Raw genomic sequence first — 8,427 nt, forward strand, 5'->3', positions numbered from 1 at the left:
ACCACCATATCTCCTAGAGCCTTTGAGCTTCTACACCATTCATACATTAGCTCATCATCCTTGGACCATTTACCACCACATTTTCGCACCATCCATCCAAGGAACACCCCTCCATGCACATCTCCTAAATTTGACCCAACCTAGCCAAGGAGGTTGCCATCACATCTTATCATGAATTTTTAACTTTTTCAAAAATTTCATTTTGTGTGTTTTACCCTGCACCTCCAACATTTCATCTTACACTTTTAACTTTTTAGAACTTTTTAAACCTTAGTAAATAACTTTTTAACTTTTTCTCTTTTTTATTAAAGTAATCATACACATCTTTAACACTAGAGCTATCAAAATGGATCACAACCCGGCCCACCACGGGTTTGAGCTGGGTTGAGTTTGAAAAAATTGTATTTTTTTTATGCGGGTCATATTTCAACCCAGCTCATGCGGGTTGAACCCGTGGTGGGTCGGGTTGGCCCACCAACCCACCTACCTAATTTTATTTTATTAAAATTTAATTTTAATTTTATAAAAAAATATTTATTATTTTGTTTTTGCTTGAAAAAATTATTTAAGTTCCTTATTTTCAAAATTAATTAAACACCCATCTTGGGAGTGAAATTTTGGAATGAAATTTGTTTAGATTTGAATTATAGAAAGTTTGTAAATTTTTTTTATTTAAAAAAAATTGTAATTAAATGAGCCAGTGAGCCAACCCTACCCACCAACCTGTGGTGGGTCGGGTCAGGTTCGAATTTTTCTGGCTCGTAAATAAATGAGCCGGGTTGGGTTGACTCACTAAGTGATCAACCCGTGGTGGGTCGGGCCGGATCAGGCCAGTGGCTCGTTTTGACAGCTCTATTAACATTACATCCCTCTAACAAATTTTTAAAACTTTTTTTTATAATTTAATAACTATTTAATTTAATTTAAAAATATAATATAATTTAGTATTTTTTCATATTTTAATAATTATTAAAATATAGTTTGTATTATTATAATAATTATATCAAAAAGATTAAAATTAAAATAATTAAAATAAAAGTAATAAAAGTAAAAATAAAAAAGCAAAAATATAATATAAAATCTGATTTAATATATATAAAAATATTAAATTATATTAAAATATTAAATTATTATTAAATTTTAAATAAAAAATAAAATTAAAAAGAAATAATCATCGAATATTGATAGAAAGAAATTTTTTATAATTTTTTTTATTTATAATTTATTAACTATTTAATTTAATTTAAAAATTTAATATTATTTTATATTTAAATAACTATTAAAATATAATTTATATTATAATAATAATGTTAAAAAAATTAAAATTAAAGTAAAAATAGTTAAGAAATCTAAAAATTTTGAAATCTTATTTCATTAATTTAATATTTTAATATAATTTAATATATTTATATATATTAAATCATATTTCATATTATTATTTTTATTATTTTGTTTCTTTATTTTTATTATTATTACTTTTATTTTAATTATTTTAGTTTCATCTTTTTTTTAATATAACTATTATAATAATACAAATTATATTTTAATAATTATTAAAATATGAAAATATATTAAATAATATTAGATTTTTAAATTAAATTACATATTTATTAAATTATAAATAAGAAATAAAGTTTTAAATTCTTTTATTAGAAGAGTGTAGAGTTAAAGAGGTGTAGGATTACTTTAATAAAAAAGAAAAAACGTTAGAAAATATTTCCTAAGATTAGGAAATGATTTTTTTTTAAAAAAGTTGGAGGTGTAGGATGGATATGAGATGTTAAAAGGTTGAAAATGGAATTTTTGAAAGTGCAGAATAAGATATTAGAGGAGTAGAATGAAACACTCTAAAAAAAATACAATGAATGTCCTTTTGACCCAACCTTTGACCATTCTTTGGAGAATATATGACCCAAGCTCAACTTAACAAATTCTTGGAACCTCTCAACACCTTAATAATTATTAATCAATAATTACTATAAACTCTTTTTGACTATCAATTGTCACCTTATTCTTCTTTTCTTAAAGGTATGTTAAACTTTTTCTATAATATTAATTTTATTGAAATACATTTGCTCTCAATAAAAAAAGTAGTGGGTTAGTATGTAAATTTTGTGTTTTTTTCTATGGACATCAAGGCTGAGCATTTTCTTTTATTGTACTTTTATCGAACTCTTGTTATTAAGGATAAGTGGAAACACATGGACTATGCAAATTTTTTTTATACTAATAAAAAATAATAAAATTATTATAATTATAATTTTAAAAATAAATACAAATATTTTTATAATTTTATAATAGATAATTATTTTAATTTTAAAATATAATTAAATTTAAAAAACAGTGAAATAAAAAATATTAATTTAAAAAATATCACTTAAAGAATAAAATGAGTAAAGTAATTATTTTAATTTAAAAAAAACAGTTATTTAAAAGATAAAAATAGAAAATAAATATGTACACTAAAAAGAAAATCTCTTCTATAACATATAGATACAATTCAACTAAATTCTTTACAAATATTTTAAAATAAAAAGTTACATAAAATAATTTTCAAATTAATTTAAATACAAATTAATTATAAAAATTCTCTCCCTTATAATTTATTAAATTTTCATAAATTATTTTAACCTTTAATTAAATAATTTCATTTTCTTTAAGTTAGTATTACAAAATGGAACTTAAGTGATTCTAGCACCTCTGGAAACTCTCCAATAACTATTAATGGGTCACTATAATTTCTATAAAATTTATTTTCTACAATCCTTCATAAATATTTTAAAAAATAAAAACAAATTTTTAAAATTAATTTAAATATCCATTAATTGTAAAATATATCTTGTATAGTTTATTTGAATTTTTATTTATGTAATTGATGTATAAATCAATTGTAGTTCTAATTAAACACTTTTATTTTTATTTTTTAAGAAAATGAATTAAAATTTAAATTAGTATCATAAAATCAATTTAGTAAAGTGAAATGTATTCAAGCTGAAATGAAATATCTTACAATAACTTTGTCAATCGAAATTTCAATATAAGATTTATATTATTTTTATACGAGGTAGTCGATTTAAAAAAGTTTGATAACCAACTCAAATACCACCGATGAATCTTTTGAAAAAGAATTACTAAGAAACTTAACACCAAAATACTTGAGCCAAATTCATATAAATTGATACACGTCCAACTAATATAATATTTTATGAATCTTATTCTTATATATTATTCAACTTTTTCATTTCTAAGACTTAATTCCACACTTAAATTTTCAATGAGATCAAACAAATTAGATAAAAATAATTTTTAAATGAATCTCATGTCATTTAAAAAAAATAAACCTTTAAATATAATTCAATCTTATGATACCAATTTAGTAAGATGAAATATATCCACCAATATATTATAATTTATATTTTTATGGATGTAACCTCTGACACCCCACCCACACACACACACATATATATATATATATATATATATATATATATTATGAAAATAGATTAATCTAATTAGGTTTTAATGTAAATAATATCAGAGAGAAACTATTGCATGAAAGTAAAAAAAATGTGAAAAAAAGGCACCAAAATAAAATGAACAAACACATCATATATATTATAATAATTATACAAGAAAGCCTAAAAAAGAATTACATCACAAAGGATAAGATCCTTTGTGAATTATTTCTCCCTATCACCTACAATTAAATAACACTAGTAAATATAAGTGAATACTCTCTCATTTTCTCACGGTATACACTATATACAAACGCCAAACTCACCATAATCATCACTGAATAAAACTGTATCATAGAAACGGATCATTTTGTAAACAAAACCACACAACATGAATGAACTCATTGCTTGAAGATGGCAAGCATGGACAAGACAACCGCAGCTCCTACCGTCACAGCAGAGCCGGAAACTGATCCAGCTGCGCCGGCGTCTGGAGCCGGAGTTGGGGAGCCCTGGGCGGACACAGTGGCGGAGAACACGGTGAGGAGGAGGAGGATGGTGAGAGACATGAACATGATTTTTGATGATGCCATGGGAAAGTGAAGAGGGAGGAAAACAATGAGAGATTAGATCGAAGATGTTAAGATGGAGACTAGAACAGTGGAAGGTGGAGATGTTGGTGAAAGATGATGGTGCGAAAGGGTATTTATAGGAGGAAAATGTGATGGCTAAAATTAAGAATATTAGTAAGTAGAGTTATGGAATTACCCAACAAAAGAAATAATTAATCAATTTTTATATTATTACACATGTACATGTTGGTAATTTTCTATTTGGAATTATTACCTGTTTTATATCACAAAATAATATCTATGAATTTTCAACTCGATCTCTTTCATTATGTACCTTCATCCAAGAATAGGAAAATGTGATAGTAATGACAAACTTAAAATATTAATATTACATTGTAAAATGTAAGATTAATTACATTTTAATTATATTATAGATTTATTTTTAACCTTTTTTTAGTATGTAGTTTTTTTTATATGAATATATTATATTTTTTTATTGCTATTAAAATGATGTATTATTTTCTTATTAATGATAAAGTAATTGTTACTTCTATCTTTTTATTTCTTATTATTCGTTGATCATCTCACTCTTTCATTATTCAATTTTTTCGAACTTATTAGTTATTTTTTTTTCATTTCAAGAGCGAATTGATCAATAGACTAGAAAAAGTTAAAGAAAAAAATGTATAATTTAATTAATGAATTAGAGATAAAAAGAAATGCAAATAACTCTTATGTTATCCATTCACAACAAAATATGAGTAAATGAAAAATGTTTCATTTAACAAAATCTGTTGATAAAAATTTAACATATTGATTGTAAACTTTGTAGATTATGTTAAAGAAAATGAAAGAATGAAGAAGTTATTGTAGTTAAATGAGTTTTTTATTGAAAAAAAATGGAAAAGCGAGGAGCGTTAGGAGCAAGGAGAAACGTGGACAGGTGGAGCATGTGGGAAATAGGTAATGGTTGGTGATGATTTGTCCCTACGTTTGTGTGCTGTATTTCTAATTATTGGTGTTTTATTAAACAACCTTGTTTGTTGGAGTACTTGTCGTCCAAGTAACACCACCGCAGATGTTGATTCATCCACCTATTACTATAATGTCATCCAAGATTCTATGTCATTCACTGCTCTTTGTTTCTACATAGGACACAACTCAAATTAAGCATGTTACTTGGTAAAGTTATTATTTGCGTAAGACTAATTGATTATTTGACAGCTGCTAATTCTTATTTCTTATCTAAGTCTTCAACAACTTTAATCTTTCTAATGTCTAAGCATTAAATTAATTACTACCAGTAGTAAACACTTTTCAAGTATATGAAGTTTAAATTAAAAGAAATTTACGTAGAGATTGCAAATAATGCTTCATGACAATCATTTTCGGGAACCTAAAATACATTTTTCAATTTGCTTGATTAAGAAAATTATTGGACGTTACATAACTTCTTTATCAAATTAATTGCTTGGCCATCTTTATCAATTGGTTGGTCTCTTTTCTTTGGCTCCAGGTGGGGACTGCTACTGCTATTTGTATTTGTTGGTTGTACCAAACTAGAAGAAAGTGACACAAAAGACAATGGGACGGCTCAAAATTGTGTGTTAATTAATCCAAAGTACAATTAAGCTATTAGTTAATTGATGATTTGTTTGAAAATAAACACCATGGTCAGTTTTTTCATGTGTTTGACAAAGACAATTGCCGCAATTGAAGATGTTCAAGAAAGCTTTTTCGATTGGTTGGTATTCTTATATTAGAATGATGTGTTAGGATTTGGTATGCTAAGAAAGTATACCTTTTTCCGAGAGATCATTTTAAGAATGTGTTATGTCAATTTATGGAAAATACCTATTCATTTTTCATAAGTTATATTTGATGAAAAACCAATCAAGTAAGAGTTAGAAGATAGAAGATTATAACTTTTTATATATGAAGAGGAATGTTTCTGAAATCATTTTTATATTATAAAATTGTACTTTACTTATATATATATATATATATATATATATATATATATATAAGTAAACTATATTATATAAAATTATTATCTAAATAATTGTACTATGTTCATTATAAGTAGCAAATAAAAGAATTAAAAGAAATTGATAATTATAATTAATTATTATAAGGGTGTAAAATATAGATAAGTGTATTAGTTGTCTTAAAAATGATACTCAATTATTTTATTACCAAAAGTCATATTATAAATATAAATTTTTATTAATTGGATTTCATTTTATAAAAATTACCATCTTTTCAAGATTTTTTCTAAAAACTTTTATGTCCTATTTCTATACCTTTGACTTCATCTTTCATCTTTTTGAAGATTGAGTCCACCATAGGTCTCGTGATGGTAAGTCTATCTTTCTATCCGACCAATTTGACAAACATAATAAATTAATCTTTTGCTTTTTATAGAGTCTTTTTGATTCTGTATTGCATGTGTGAGGTTTAGGGTTTACATGTATTGTTCAAGAGCTTTAGATGAATCTCTGTTAAACTAGAATTACAAGGGTGTGATTAGATCTTTGATCTAAGCTGTCATCGTACAAATATTGTTTTCTCTCTGATTAGGAGTACTTGTAAGTAGGGATTTGGTGTGGAAGATAGTTTATTTATAATGATTGCCTTGTTCTGAAATTAATGAATTTGAGTTGTGAGGTTATGTTTTTAAAATTGGTTTGTGCTTTTGGAACTGGTTTAATTGTGTTAGAATAATCCAATTTGCTCTACCTAAGGTCTATTTGAATTAAAAAATGATTTTTTTTTCACTAAAGAGAAGCTAAATTGACCTAGATTGGGAGGTTAGGTGACCTAACACAATTGAACTGGGGTTGTTTGCTGATATGGTGTTGGGTGATACCACTAGACCGCTAAGCACCATATGAAAAACACAAGTGAGAGAGTTATAGAGATCCAGGGTGTCGGACACCACTTTTAAATTGTCGGGCACTCTCAAGTCAGATGAGTCCTTAGGAGGTTTAGCGCTGAATGTCATTGGCCTAACATCACTTGGAAATCATTTTCAGGGGTTCCTAAGACTCTTGGTGTCGGGTGCCACCTTGTTTTCCAATTCTAATCATCATGAAAGAATTAGGATTTTCATTTCATTAACTACTGAATAAAGCTGAAATTTTTACAATTGGTCTGAGACACAATTCTTCACTTTGACCATTAGGATATTTGATTAGAGATTTATAGTTAAAAAAGTTAGTCGTTCATGATTGCCTTAGGTTACTATGTTTCTCAACTGTGAATAATATTACTACTTTGGTGTGTTGGCTAGTTGTTAAGTACTTATTTGTGATTTTGGTTTGATATTGGAATAAAATAGTGTATATTGTAATTTGTGATTTGTAGTAGGTACAATTAGGTTTTGATTGATGGAAAAAACTAACTTTGATATGAAATGTAAAGTATGTATGTTTCTATATTATGAATGATGAATGAATATGATATGAAATGTAAAGCATGTATGTGTTATATTGTGAAGATGGATGAGTGTGATATGAAACGTAAAGCATGTATGTTGCCATATTGTGAATGATGTTAGTGACGAAAAAATTGTATTAGATATATGATTGTGATGTGGTGAAAGTGGAATGAATTTTCAAGGGAGAAAGTATTTCACTCTTATGTGTAAGGTGTATTGAATAGGGACTAAACTTGAATATTTTTAATGTAAATTTGAATTTGTTTAGCTTCTATATGATATTCTAATTTGAGAAATTTTGTAATTTAAAAAATGGTAAGTACTACATGTTAAATCTAATATAAGTTTTTTTTTCATGTGCTTAAACATAACCAACTCAAAACTAATAATTTTCTACGTTAACCAAATATACATCAAATTTTCACTTTTTATATAATTTTAAAAACAAATTGTTAGAATATGATTCAACATATCTAATTTTGATTGAGTGTTGTTAAATAATAAGTATAAATCATGAAAATACTTCATTTCTAAGACAAAAGTTTTATAAAAGATATATCTTGTGAGATGCATTATGTTTCATTTGACAAACGATATAACACGTGTTTTCTTTGCTTTGTATGATGAGTAAAATTATCATTAAATGATATGCTTGCATATAGTACTTTAAATTAACATTGTACCTAATGAAAATCTTTATAAGTTTATTTTGTGTTCTCAAATTTACACCTGGTGAATTATAACGAATAGTATTTGAGAATTATAACGAATTTTATTTTCACATATAAGTTTAGAAATTAAAATTATATTTAATTCTAAAAAGATTACATTATTTTTTTTTTACTAATTTTGTTGTCATTAGATGTTTGACTTTAAGATCAGCAAAATGTATAGTTGCTATAACGTGTTCTAAAATAAAATATTTTGGCCAAACTAAAAATCAAACGTCATATTAACTTTT

Source organism: Vigna angularis, chromosome 11 (assembly GCF_016808095.1).
Source record: "Vigna angularis cultivar LongXiaoDou No.4 chromosome 11, ASM1680809v1, whole genome shotgun sequence".
Lineage (NCBI taxonomy): Eukaryota > Viridiplantae > Streptophyta > Magnoliopsida > Fabales > Fabaceae > Vigna > Vigna angularis.